General features: G+C 35.6%; 1 protein-coding gene and 1 pseudogene across 2 annotated transcripts in view; one reads left to right on the forward strand and one right to left on the reverse strand.

Annotated features, from left to right (window-relative positions):
* The window catches only part of UBE3D (ubiquitin protein ligase E3D), a 132,859-nt gene that overhangs the window by 92,619 nt on the left and 24,849 nt on the right, over positions 1-15,391 (forward strand). The gene's annotated exons all lie outside the window — the stretch shown is intronic.
* Positions 2,921-3,039, reverse strand: LOC112474916 (annotated as a pseudogene).

A 15,391-nucleotide genomic window follows, 5' to 3' on the forward strand; every position in this document is an offset into this window, starting at 1 on the left:
AGAAACATAAAAAATATTCTTTTTAATTTACGGTTATAAAATATTATGATAGACTTGTGACTAAACATATCAGTCATAACAATAAATGTGAAGGTGTTTAATTTACTTATTAAAAGAAAAAGATTTACAGTGTGGCTCACAATATAAAACTTAAGTATATGTTCTATTATCACAGACTTAGCTAAAAGAGTAACTCAGATATTCTAAAAATAAAGGATGGACGAAAGTGGAATTATGTTTGTTCCGTGTAAATGTAAACAAAATGAGAGATAAGCGGTAGTGATCTTGATATCAGAAAACAGAATTTAAGCCACCGAGCATTGAACCTGACAAAAGAGACTTTTTAATGCTAAAAGCCACAATTTACCAACAAAAACAAAGAAGAAAGCCCTTATACCTAGATATTTATAAATTCTCTTATTAAACAACTTCTGGATGAAAAGAGACATACGAATTAGAATTACAGAGGTTTTCTTTTTTTTGTTTTTTGTTTTTAATGTGACAACATGGTCTTTTGTGACTGGCCTCTTTCACTTAGCATAATATTTTCAGAGTTCATCCATGTTGTAATATGTATCAGTGCTTCATTTCTTTTTATTGCTGAATAATATTCTATTGCATAGATGTACTACATTTTATTTATCCCTTCATCAGTGAATGGATATTTGGTCTTTTCCATTTCTGGGCTATTAGGAATAATGCTGCTATGAACAATTGAATCACTATTTGGAAAAAGATAAAATTAGATCCATATCTCGCAGCATACATACAATAAACTCCAAATGAATTAGAGATCTAAATGTAACAAATGAAAAATAATAGTGTGAAAACTGGTGAAATTTGAATAAGGTCTTAGTGTTCTTAGTAAATATTGTACACATATCAGTTTCGTGGTTTTGTTAATTGTCCTGTGGTTATATAAGATGTTAATATTAGAGGGAAATGGGTGAGGGGAATATGGAAATACTGTATATTTTTATTTTGTAACTTCTAAGTCTAAAATTATTTCAAAATTCAAAATAATTTTAAATATTGGATAATATACCAAAAAACTAAAATAAAGAAGTTTCATATAAGATAGGAAACTAGACCAAGCCTTATTCTTTGAATTCTAAGGAAGGGAACATAATATTACCAACTAGGGAAGAGAGCTGTTAGAGCAAGGGTCCCTAACCCCAGGGCCATGGACCAGTACTGGTCTGTGGCCTGTTAGGGACTGGGCCACACAGCAGGAGGAGAGCAAGGAAAGCTTTATCTGTATTTGCAGCCGTTCCCCAGCGCTATCATTACCACCTCAGCTCTACCTCAGGTCATCAAGCATTAGATTCTCATAGGAGCACCGGTCCCTAGTACCAGAAATGTTGGGGACCACTGTGTTAGAGGCCCGTCAGACTCCATTTGAGAGTTAGGGCCAAGAGGCAGCAGGGATACAGATCAAGAAGTCATCACACTGATTGTAAGTCACTTTATTACCATAGTAAGATAACATTCATAAGCCTTGAGGTTGAGGTAAAATGTTTTAATATATACACAATAATTAATTGTTTTTTAGTTTGGCCACCATTTATTTCAAAGCTTCAAAGCTTGTCGATGGTGTGAATTTACATTTTGATGGATGGAAATGCTGCAGAAGTAAATGTTGGTTATCTTCATCTTAAAGATATCCATGCCCTAACATTTAGATTCAAATGATATTCGATGGTATTGAGCTTGAATCTTAAGAAAATCAGAAATCTTCTGGTTTTTAGTTATGGAAAGCTCTTATCTAATTCTTTAATTATAAGAAAGCTTAGCAAAAATGACATTTTCTCAAAAGGCATCTAAATGACCCTTTTCCTCAAAAAAAAAAAAAAAAATCTGAGTTTCATGATAAGACAGACAATTCCATTAAGTCAGAGTTCATCTCCATCAGATGTGATTAGGGCCCAGGGTTATTTAGGATAAACTTGGCTATTGAAAAACCACATCTGTGAAGTAAAAAAGTTAAGAAAGGATTCATTGGCTTGTGGGCTGGATGAACATGTTACATTTACCCAAAGAAAGATTTGTTATTTCTTCAACCTTTGATTTTTATCATAAAATCAAGCAGAAATCATAGTAGGTATAGTTTTATTGTTTTAGTTGCCATATTTTTTTGGAATTATGTTTGAGATAATGCAGAAGAGTTAATTAAATAAGATGTTTGTAGCCACTTATATATAAAGTTGGGATAGGTTTAGTTATACAAGCCTTTGTTATAATAGTGTTTCCATGAGAAAAATTCATATTACATCACCTAGCTTATAGCTTTTTGTTCCCCCCCAAGATATAATTTACCATATGTACAAAGACTGCTATTTGGATTCCCATGGATATCTTTATCCAGCATTTTGTCAGAGGGGAAATTGCCTTCTGCATAATCGGGAATAATTGAAATAATTGGAAGTATAATGAGAGCCAACATTTAGAAGCTCCCTTGTGCTTCTTTCTACTCTGCAAAATAAAATTATCACTGAATGCATTCATGTTTTAAAATTTAAGCAGACTTGGTAAATGAATCGTTTTCTAAATATGTAGAGGGGCTTATATAAGGTTGTTGTGTCCCTAAAACAGGTGTTAAAAGATCTTTTTAAACTTCCCAATATATTTGCAAATTTACCATGATGAAGTGGTAATTTGCAATATAGAGCTGATTACAGAAATCAGGATATAGTTGAACTATATTTTTAAAAATTCATATTATTTTCTGTTCTGCTTTTTATGATACATGTAACATCATTAACAATGTTCTCAGGTGTCCCTGAGAGATTCATAGACTTGTTCTGTTTTTAGTGGTTGATAGGAATTGGCTTAAAAAAGAAAGTCATTCATATGTGTGTGGTTCCCAGGATCCATTTTAACATCTGGCCAAATTTTGCATTCTTTTTTCTTTTTTTTAAACGCTTTACAGCGCCTGATATTCCTAGGTGGTCTCCCATCCAAGTACTAAACAGGCCTGAACCTGCTTAGCTTCCGAGATCAGATGAGATCAGGCACGTTCAGGGTGACATGGTTGTAGACTCAAATTTTGCATTCTTATTCACTTCATTTCTTCATTCAAGTCTAGAAGGCATAGTGATATGACTGAAAAAATCTGGGAAAGGGCTTGGGTAAAGCAAGCTGTGATTCCCTTCTTTAGGAAATATTTTTGAAGCATCATCATTAGACCTTTGTTTTATATCTCCTTTTGGGGTGGTTGGGGAAAAGGGCAGTTAAGCATACAGCCAGGAATAGAATCCAATAAGCCATCCGGTTGTTTTAGGGAAAATATCGCTTACCCAGGTGACTCTGCCCTGCTGCCCTCAGAAAGACTGATATTTCTTTTTTAGTTACCACAGGATAGATTCTCCATGTTTCTTCCTGAAATTACTTACTTCCAAAGCTAGGTCCTGAGCAGGATATCTAGTTGTTGGAGTCTAATCACACAGTACTGCCCTGGCTTCATAGAAGCTAGGGAAAAAGTCTCTTGGCTTCTGACTTCAGGAAGTAGGACCAATAAGGAAAGAAATTCCTCAGACATTTCATTTCAAAGGTGTTTCAAAAGGTGCTGGGCAGGCAGAAAATGTGATAGCACTCCAGGGACATTTTTGTTACAGTAGATTGACTGTAACAAAATAAAGACATAAAATATGTCCAAATTAAAAGAAAGGTGACTTTGCTTTATTATTTCTTCTTCGAATCATATATTTTATTTTTAAAGTAGACTTTCTTTTCAGACATATCTTGTCACTTGCCCTTATCACTTTTTTGTCTCTATGTATATAGGACATCTTGACTTTGGTAGGCCATAAATGTAAAACCTTAGCAAATTAAACCTAAGGGGATAAAAACTCATTTTCCTTACCCCTAACCCTGTGCTGGCTTTTCTCATGAGTGTCATCACTAGCTGACCTGTTTCTCTACATGGAAATACTGAAATTATTTTTCTCCTCCATGGTGTGAGAGAACCTGCCAATTTTTCCTTTCTGATATTTTCTTTAGACCTCATTCTCTTACCTACTAACCTGAAAGTTATATCACTAACTTGGATCTCTGTGAAAAATATTAATATGCTGGATCTGAGGAGTACTGTGGTTCAAGCAGAAGGAATAGGAGTCCTTAAAAAAAAAATTAAGGATTTCTTTAATTTAAAAAATATGTATTATGATTGTCGGAAATTTAAAAACAAGTCTAAAAAGGAAAATAAATTTTCCTGAGTTATATCCTTCATCATTAGCATTTTGGTGTTTTCCTTCCTGTTTTTTTCCTCTGCATGCACGCTCGGGGGGGGTCGGGGGAGGTTAATGGAGAAAGAAGGCAGTTTTTACAAAACTGGATTGTGTATTGTGTCTAATGTTAAATAGTGCTTTCTTTATGTTACAAATGGTTTCCTATCTCATTTAATAATAATGACACCTGATGTTTAGTGTTTTATGATAGTCTCCTAAGCACTTTATACTTATCAACTCATTTAGTCTTTTCAGGAGCCCCTAATATAAGTATTATATTATCTACATTTGTTACATGAGGAAACTGAGTCACAAAAATGTTCAAAAAGTTGTTCATGTTTACAAAGCTATTAAGTGATAGAGGTGAGATTCCAACCTAGATCTCATTCCAGAGTCTGTGCTTTTAACAATTAAGCTGTTGACTTCCATCATTATGAACCATAATTTGTAATATCTATTTGATATTCAATCATGAATGGAACTGATTTTGCTTCTTTCCCTTAACGTTTTATCTTTGTGAACAGTTTCCCTGGCCATGAATGTGGTTTGCAAACATAATATTTAATGGTTACATAATATTCATTTGTATGACTATTTTGTATGAACTCTGAGGCTATTTCCTGTCTTTAAGATGGTAAACAGTGCTGCCCCCTATGTGAGCGTGGGGCGGAAAGCATCTTTGGGTCTAAGGTCTCTCTACCACAACCATGACAAAAGATCTTGTTTTAGGAGTCTATGCCAAAAGAAATGAAGATGCACCAGAATTTATATGGACAGGAAATAGTTTTGATAAATTGATTTCTGGAAAGTCAAGAGAAAAGTAATCATTCTGAACAACCTTTGAAGGCAGGCAAAGCATGAACCTGTTATGGCCTGCATCCTGACTTCCCCAGCATCGTGTTATCCTAGGCAAAAAGGCAGATGAAATAAATGACCAGGAAAACCAGAATGAAGGCCAAGAAAATATCAGAGTTGCTATTGCATCAGAGTACAGGCAGCTTCATGACAAAGAGATCTTATCTATGGAGGCAAACCAATGGGGAGATACCCAGGCTATAATGGCAGGAGGACTTCTTGGTCTATATGAATATGAAGAGCTAAAGCAGAAAAAGAAACTCTTATATTTGCTCAGCTACAGCGAAGTGGGATCAGCAGGCCTGGCAGAAAGCAGAGAGGAGTCCTGCTTGCTTCTGGGTAGAACTTGGCCTTCTATGTGATAGAGACTCTACCCAGTGAAGTGATGCCTACCATATTTTCACAAAATTATTGAGAAGAATTTCTAAAGTGCTAATAGCAAAGCTCAGGTCAAGGTCACACCTAAATCTTGGGGAGAGAAATGAAAAATTGGATCTTTTTAAAGCATGGCCACAGGATGTAACGACCCTCCAGTCCTCTTAGAAATTCTGTATAGGGGCAGCTTTAGTGCAAGTAGAGTGCCACTGGTATTTGTGCAGAGAGAATTTTCTCCCTGATGGTAGTCTTAATAAGGCTTCTGCAAATAATGACTTCATGAGGGCTGACATGGGAGAATCTGCTGTATGTTTAGCCATTGTGACTGCTGCAAAGCTCAACTTGCCACTTAATATAATAGATTTGTCCTTCTTTGTGAAAATAAGCCCAGACATAAGCCAACAAGTCAAGAGATATCACTGGAGTCAAGGCTAGGAGACCACACAAGTTGATGACATTGATGCTGAGGGAAGGATCATATTAGCTGACACCCTCTATTACGTGGTGTCAGCTAATATGATCTTCAGTCTGAAGTTCATCAAAATGGTACAGCCTTGACAAGTGCCACGGATATAGCTTTGGGGACAAGTATCACTAGAATTTTTACCAATTTATACTGGTGGCACATCAAACTATTTGAGGCCAGCATTGAAAAAGGGACTATGTCTGGAGGATGTGTCTACTTGAACATTATACAAGACAGATACGGATTGTCAACTAGCTGATGTTAATAACTTTGGATGATATAGATCTGCAGGGCCATGTATGGCAACAACACAGCTGAACAGATGTGTGACTCACTCTAAGTAGGCTCATTTGGACCAATAAAGATGAGATTTCACATCTTAGAAAAGCCTGACCAACAGGCTAACAAGGACTCTAATACAGTCAAGAAAAGGATATTATTTAATTTAAATATTATGAAATGCCGACATTGTGCCTTAAATTGGACAGTTGAACTTCAAAATACTTTTGAATAAATGGATCAAAATATTTTAAAGGAAACGATTGATAGTATTTTTAAAATACAGAACAAGATGAAATATGTGTTCCTTAATTTATTTTAAATTTAGGCAAAGATTCAGTAATTTTAAGGATAAAGCTCATGTCTGCTTGGCAAGAATTTTTTTAAAAGATATTCTGTAAATGGTAATCAATTGTTTACACAGTACCTAATCACTTGTAAGTGTGTGCAATTGGACTGAGAGGCAAAATACAGTGTTTTGAATTTCTAATACTAGAAACTGTGAACAAACTAAAAGTTACTGTTAAATTCTCATTAACAATAAATTCAACTTTTTGTACAAAAAAATAAATCGTGTTGGAGAAAATATTCTTGTGCATAAGCTTTTGCCAAATTTGTAATTATTTCCTAGTCCAGGGGGTATGAATATTTTTGAGGCCTTTGATACATTTTGCCATATTACTCTCCAGAATATTCATATCAATTTACTTTTCTATCAAAGTATTTTGTTTTATCAATTAATAATCATAAGCTCTGCAAGAAAAGGGCCATATCTTTCTTTTTTTAGTGCTTTTTTAGTTGTGGTTTTTGTTGTTATTGTTTGTTTTTTACTACTGTCCATCCCATCAAATACAGCACCTCACCATATAGACTCAGTAAATATTTTTGAATAAATGAGAGAAATATGTTTATTGTCTGCTGTTTGTGGACTTTCTTTTGTCCTTGGCTTCTCTTTATATGCTGCTTTTGCATATACATGTTTCTGCTTAAGAAAAAATTAGCACTGCTTTACCTATTTTGAAGTACTAGGTATACATTGAAGGTATGATTGTCCTACAAAGAGTATTACAAAGCTTAAATTTATTTTTTTACATTTAACTCTAGGCTTTTTCAACACAATTTTTTTTCCTGCCTTGAATCTCTTAATATGGTGAATTACCTAAGATAATTTTCAAATGTTAAACTAACTTACATTCTTGAGTTAAACTCAACTTGGTCATGATACAAAATTCTCTTGTATTTGTTTATGATCTGCATTTATATTCAGAAGAGATAGAAGCTTATAACTTTCTCTTATTATACTGTCTTTGTGAGTTTTTAATGTCAAGTTTTTGATAGCCCCATAAGATGACTTGGAGAGAGTTCCTTTTTTTGTTTCTGGAAGACTTTATGTAAGATTGAAATTACCTGCTACATAAAACTCACTTGTAAAACTGCTATTTTCTAAGTTGCAAGAATTTTTAACTCCTGATTCAACAGAGGTAAATATTGCAGCTGATTCAGTCTTTCTATTTCCTCTTAAATCAGTTTCAATAATTTATATTTTTCTAGGGTTTTTTCTGTTTCATCTACATTTTCAGAATTTTGGTAAAAGATGTTCAGAATATATTCTTTAAGTCTACCACAACTATTATTTAGTCTTAATCACTAATCTTACTTCAGTGATATCCAATTTCATATTTGCCTTATCTGTTAAATTTCTGATATCAATTTTTATATTTTTTCATTTCTAGAAGTACTGTTTGGTTCTTTTTTAAATCTGCCTGTATGTTTTTGAAAGTCTCACGTCGGTGTACTTTTAATACTTTTTTTATTTCTTTAAAGATGCTTATATATTCTTCCATAACTAAAATACCTACGGTTTTGCGGGTCTGGTTAAATAAGTTGTTTCTTTTGACCTGCTCATATATTGGGTTATTTTGTGACAATGTGTGTTTTCCTGGGAACTTTATCTGTGGGAGTTCTTTGAAGCCTGGGTTGGAAATATGTTCCCGCAAAGAGAATTGTTTGGAGACCCCATAAATAGGGTCAATTCTAATCCCAAACATGCCCAAGAGTAGGCTTGTGATTGGGAATTCTCAGGGGTGCCTTTCCCCCACCCTCCATGCCAGAGCCTGATGCAGGCAAGAATAGCCTCACCCACTGTCTGCCTCTAAAAAGCAGATTGTTTTTCTAGTTTATGCACTGTGAGGGAGGGACAGGGATCTCAAGGGTTCCTGATCCAACCTTCTATTCTGCAGGGCCCCAGGCTTGCCCTCTGACCCCCAGCATTCCACACTTTAAAGTTCACACTCCAGTCTAGACCAAGCATGGGCGGGGACCTCAGAGAAAACATTTCAGCCATGGCTCACCAAGAGTCTCCAGGATACTCTCCTAGCTCAGATGATTCACTTATTCTCCTGACAATCCACTTACATGTTTAAAAAAGTTTAACAAGTATTTAGCTATCATTGTTAGTCTTTCTGACTGAGAGGGCTTCTCCTGATAGCAAGTCTACTATATTGGAAGAAATAGGAGTTAAATATTTTTCCTAAAAGAGAAATAAATCTCTTAAAGTTTTAAATCTTATGTGGTAACTTCCTTAGAAGTTACGCTCACACATAGGTCAACCTAATTTTCTAGATCACAGTCAAGAGCAGGGAAATTTATTTAAAGTTGCAGTAGCTGCCATTTTGTTTTTGGTTTTTTTTTTTTTTTTGATAATGTAAAGGACTCTGTGCTAAGTGCTTTACAGGGATGATCTCATTTAATCCACCATCACTATTCTAGAAATAAATATCATCGTTCACATAGTAAAGATGAGGCCACTGAAGCTTAGAGAGGTATAGGTGACTTGCCTAAGATTTTGTAGCTAATAGATAATTCATAATGTTGACCTTAGATCATTAGGAAAAGGTTAAATTATGCTTGATGAAACCTTTTTAGGCTTAATGAAATGCTGTTTTAGAAGGCAGCAAAATGTGTAATGTATCTTAAATTTCCATTTGAATTGTGTTATTTCAGATCAACATGGTGTTACCATATTAAAAAGATAATCATATCAAAGGCATACTGAAGACAATTTACCTTGCCTTCTTTACTACTTTGTGTTTCTCTGAGAAAAATTACTCTTAGACTACTTCCTAAGGATTTTTCTGAATATCAAACTCCTAAACACATTTGTCAGCTTGGACGAGAGGGGAAACTTTGACCAAGGATTTCAGAGATTAATTGCTAGACATGGAGCCCCTCTGTTCCATAATTCATCTCAAGACACATCTCTCCCATAACTTCAGCCAACTGTGTGGTATTTGGTTATAGCGTTAATATATACTTCTCTCTATGAAGGTGTCTTTTAAAAATAATACATATATATTTTTTTCCAGTTGAATTTTAATGTCATGGATGGGGCTTGAAAAATGTGACTTTCTTAGTACAATAATTTCATATAGTGATGTTTGAAATACTGTTTTCTCAGGTAGTGAGGTTTACAGTGAACCTTTTTTGCATGGCCTTGTTTCCTGTTTGCCAGTTTGGGATAGATATTGAAACTATAATGTCTGTGTGTTTTGCTTAAGCAAGTATTCTTTCTCCTAAAATAACCAGTCAGTTCAATCTCTTAAAGTAACCAGTCTTCGTCAGTCCAGAAAAATCAGGAAAAGGATTTCTGGGAAGATACTCTTCACCTACATCCATATATAGGCAGTATCCCTAATGTTTTGCCTCCCTCTGTGCCAGGCTAGTAATTGAGACCTGTGCTGCTGCCTCCGGGATCTCCACTGGCATCCTTATAATCATCAGCCTGCTCAGGTCTTGATCCTTCTAAGGCCAGTCACTAAAAGAAGAGCAGTGAGTCACCCTCAGTTGGGAACATATCAAACCTCCTCTCCTCTGACTTGCATCTCAAGAAGTCTCCTTTCTCCTTTGTGATGGCCAACTTCCCTTGCCTATGGAAGCTGTAGCCTCAAGGAGGGGTAAAGGAAGCAAGGATTCAAGCTCAGAAAGATCTTTCTGTCTTTTCTATGCTTGAGAGAAGGGGAAGAGAGTGAAAAGTATCTTATAATTCTTTTATGAATGAATCCAAAGCAGCAAAGAAGACAGTACTCTAGTTTACATCTCATTAAGTCATCCTGTTACGCCAAACCTTATGTTTCCATGATACTTCAATTATCTAAGCTAAACTAGGAACCTTTTCTGAAAATACTTTTGTCTTTTTTCCATCTTTTTTATCTAGTAAACTCAGTTGTGTTTCTTATTTATAAAATGACTTTAAAAACTTGTACCCCTTATGTGTGGTGCCAGGTGGGTGCTGGACTGGTCGAGTGGATCACTTAATAGATTTTATGGAAGTCTAACCATTGTCTGAAACCACTGGTATAGGGTAATATTGAATGTCAACTCCAATAGAAAAATTAAAATTAAAAAAAAAAAAAAACCCCATACCTTCACAGTGTCATGTATGTAAATAGCATAAAAAGCTCAGTTTCGTGAAGGGTTTATATGGCAGTAAGATTCAGGAAGTAAAGAGTTTTCCTTACCCTTTACTTTTATGTCTGTAGTAGAAGGGTAAATGAGCATTGTTCTTTCAGAAATCTGAAAAATGCAGAGAAATATAAAACTATTGCCAAAACTAAGAAGTTAACTTAATTTTTGTTCCTGCATTCGTTGCAATTCTGTTTGTACTAGTCTTGCCTTCATTGCTTTCTCTTTCCTTCCCTCCTTCTCTTCTTGGTGGAGCTTCTGTAATCTCTCAGGAGAAAGTGGAAATTGATTTCTTTACAAGAATTTAGTCATTTCAATGCTGGAAATAAGAATTAGAAAAAAGTTCTCACTTTGAACTGTCATTTTGTTTCACATATTTTAGAAAAGGAGGGTAAAGCAGGATTCTTGAGGCAGAACCTTAGCCTTTCTCTAGTTTTCTAAGTTCCCCCTTGTATCCCTTCTTTACAATCATCAGTGTTAGTTTTCAGATCAGTACATAGAAACCGGCTTTTAATAACTTTAGTGTCTGACTTCTTATGGGATACTGCAAGTGCAGGAAGCTGGGTAGATGAAATGAAAGGTTTCTTCTATAATATAATAATCTAAAACCAAGTTGGCATGGGAAGGAGGGATACAGCTGAATGTACACAGGTGTTAAAGTAACTCCCCCTAATTAGTTGCCACATCCAGAGGTGAATGTACCTTCAGCTGACTTTCTTCAAGTAGCAGATGGTACCTAGATAAGTGCACTTTTCTTATACTGAAGATAGATTCCTTGTATTTGTTTTTCCTATTTAAAAGATATACCTGTGAGTAGGTGTTACAATAATTTTCTTTGAACAGTACCATTAATCTTTATCAAATTTGTATCTTCTTTCACTCACTGATAATACTAATGCTCAAATTCAACTCAGTGTTCTATTCATCGGAGTGAAATAAAATAGCTAAATAATTTACCAGTTAGTATATTCTGAATGTGCCAGCCTTCGATATGAACCTCTGGAAACTAAATATAATGTGTGTGCTATGGTCTTCTGTGTTGTCTCATATATGCTAAAGTAATAGTATTTAAGATATATTAATGAGAGAAGTAGAAATTTATTACATACTTAGATATCAGTAAAATTTCTGCAGAAATGTCTGAATACTTTATGAGTTTTGCTATACTTCACAATTGAATAAGATGTTATAACAGAGATGGTAACACAGAATTACAGAATCTCAGAAATGGCAGGACTTAGGAGTAAAGATCGGAGCATGGTCTTAAAAAATCAGTCAGGTACAGTATGAAAGTTCAGCTCCTCCACATGCTGGCTGTGGGACCTCAGGCAAAACATGTCTCTGAGCCTCATCTGTATATTACTAGTATTGCTTGCCTTATGGGTATTGTAATGACAAAGTCAACATATGAGAAGTACTTAGAATATAATAAATGCTAAATGGATGGTTTTTACTTTTATCCCTGTGACTACTCCTTCTATTTCTAATTCTAAACATCCACTTCTATTAAAATTAGAGACCTGGCCCCTTGTCTCCCAGCCCAGTGTTCTGTTATCTGTACCTCTCTTGTTCAACAAGCTGTTTTATATACCATATATTAGATACTGTGAAGAATACCAAAGAAGACAATAGGATTAAGTTCTAGTTTTCATTAAGTTCTAGTTCTAGATCCTCTCTCTGACTGCCATCACTTATTATGAGTGACAGCTTAAATGTGTGTCCAGGATTTCCAATGAGATAAGTTCCTTGAAATGGGATCATCTTATACTTTCATAATATAATTCACAACACCCAGAACATTGCTGAGTATGTATGGGCCCCAGTATTCAATGAGAGAATATCTTTAAAATTTTTAATTCTAGGGGACCATATTGACAAGTAGAAATGGTTGTACTTGTAGAGAACGAGAGTGGTAGAGTTCAACCAGCTGATGGCTCAACAGCACCCCCAACCCTAGGTCTCTGCCATTCTTCACAAACACCTGAAGTGAGGGGGTAAAAGCAAAGGAAGAGAAACATCAAACCTCTAATATGAGTGCCTTGTGAGGTGGTCATTTTTCAGTATGGTACTTACTTTTGCAGTCATTTATATTTATATTTGAATTATGTACAAACTCACACAAACTCAAACTGCGATCCCGACATTTATAACTGAATCTGTAAGAATGATTGCTTGCCAAAATATTCCTGCTAGCTGCTGCTAATGTTATAACCGTTTTTTGTGATCTCCTGTAATCTACTTTTGCCGTATTATAGCTTAAGGTTAATGCAACACAAACAACATTATTTAGGCTTGTGTCTTAGGGGCATGAAGTTCTAATTTTGGGTGAAAATGACCAAACATATTGCTTTCCAAGCTTTATTGCTTTTTGCTCATTCTCATTTTTTCCCCATTCTGTTATCGAACATTCCATAAAACTTTTTGTTTTGAAATCTATGCCCTCAACTCTTTATTGTCTGAGGAAATTGGAGGGCAGAACATTTCTCAGGTTATAAAAAAAGAAAAAGGTGGACAATCCACTTGGGGTTTCTGATCCATCTGTAGCAGCACCTTAGGCCTTGGGGACAAAGATCATCCTGTCAGAAACCAGGGAAACAGAAAAAGTAATTTCCATTGTCCCCTCACAATGAGAAAAGAAGGACTCTGGTTCTTTTTTCTAGCCACTTTCAATTCCTGGTCCTTATTTTCTTGCCACCACCAGGCATTCATGAAGATATTGAGAAAGTGAGAGTTTACATCTTGATTGTTAAACGTGAAAGTAATAGAACAGTAACAAATACAGACAGGAGAAGGGAGTCTTGGCAGAATGCTATAAATTATTTTTTTAATGGGCAAAGGATGTCACATCTTTGTTGAGATTTTATAAGATGTGGTCTAACAGTGGTTTTCAATCCCTGTATTCTCAGCAGCGGAAGCTTTTCCTCCAGCAGATTGAGCAGAACGCTAATTTGAAAGCAGGTGGAAAGTAAAGCCACTGTACTTGTAGCCAAGGTGACAGCAGAGTCTGCTCTGACAACCGGCTTTTCTCTACCCCACATCCTCCACGTCTCCACGGGAAACTTTCCTATCTGCAACAGCTCGGAAACACCGGTCTCACCGCTCTTGTCCTGCCCAGTCCACTCCGTTTAACTTCATGTTGCTCACTGACACTTTTGAGAGTCTTCTAAAGCTTTGGACCCTTGTTTCCTTATCCTCTTCCTTACATTTCCATCTCTAAGCAAAAAGAAAGTTGATTTATCCTCTTTCCTTTCTTTGACTCATTTAAAGTGGTTAACTACTTACTTGAGTTAAGCTATGTCTAAATAAGTCTGGCCAAACAGAGGAAAAGATAATGGTGACAGATCAGTGAATGGGATGCTAATGTAGAGGGACATATATGGAAATGATGGATAAGCGTACTTAGGTGAAGGAAGTAGGAGCACAACTCGAAGGGCAGGGCTCGTACAAAGGGTACACTAATTTCCAACCTAGGTCTCAGCCTCCTTGAACTCTGAAAAAAAGAATTCCTTGATTTGGGGCAATTATTTCTTCCAAGCCGTAAACCCCAGTCATGATAACAAAGCTGCTAAAATTACAATTTATTGAGCATTGACTTCACAACAGACGCAATTATAGAAACATTGTGGATTTTATCTAATTTAATCATTGTAACCACCCTTTGGGACTGGTGCAGCTATTTCTGTTTTTCACAGGAGGAAACTGGGGCTCAGAGAGGCTAAGTCAAAGCTACACAGGCAACAAACCACAGAGCAAGAATCCACACCCAGGTTATTAAATTCCAGAGCCTTTTTTCCCCCCACTGTGCTGCATGTCCCTTGGGCCGCCAGTTAACAACTAGTAAAACAGGCATGGGTTTGACAGAGTCCTGTAAAACCACGTTTGCCTTAGTGAATCTTCTGCAGGTAGGTTTACTGTTACTGCTTCTCCTCACTCTCTGCAGGTAAATACAATTTATGAGATAAATTTTGAAGTGAGTGGCATGCCTAGATTAAAGGATAAACACTGACGTATTTCTCAGGATGAAAAGATTGGTTTTTGTGTGTCTTTTTACTTTGATTATCTTTTAATTTATAACTCTGCCTGGCACATTGGAGGAACCCAATGAATGCCAAATGGATGACTACATGGATGCATGCATGAATGAAAAGCAGGTCATTCTCCAATGTGTAAATGAACTGAATTCTGCAATAATGAATCCAGAAAGCAAAACCATAGCCTTCTATACCAGTATGGCTTTATTGTCTACATCACAGGAACAAAATATCATATAATTTTGCACATAACTCTTTAAAACTCTTGTTAGGGAGGGGTTTTTATATTCCATTTCCTAAATCCCTTTGTTCAGTCACAAGTAAAGTATTATACCACTTTCTTTGGGAAAAGGACTAATTTTACATTGTAATGATTGCACCTGCTCTATAACAAAGCCTTTATGTTTAAAAAAAACATTTTCCAATTTAATAGCTCAAGGGAGGAGATTGTCCTTAGGGGAACTGTGACACAACTTTACAGTTTACTCATTGTAAAATTGTCCTTCAATGCTAAAATATGAGGGGGAAAATAAGGATGAATGTGGAAGGGAGAAGCATAGAATAACTGACGAAGCTCAAAGGTCATTAATGACACTAAGAGGAATAAAACTGATAAAGTGAACACAAAAAGAATCATATTCTGTGAAAAGTGAAATAGGATTGCTCATAGCAAGAAGAAAGTAAGAAAAATTTAAAAA

This window comes from Pteropus alecto, unplaced genomic scaffold (assembly GCF_000325575.1).
Source record: "Pteropus alecto unplaced genomic scaffold, ASM32557v1 scaffold7, whole genome shotgun sequence".
NCBI lineage: Eukaryota > Metazoa > Chordata > Mammalia > Chiroptera > Pteropodidae > Pteropus > Pteropus alecto.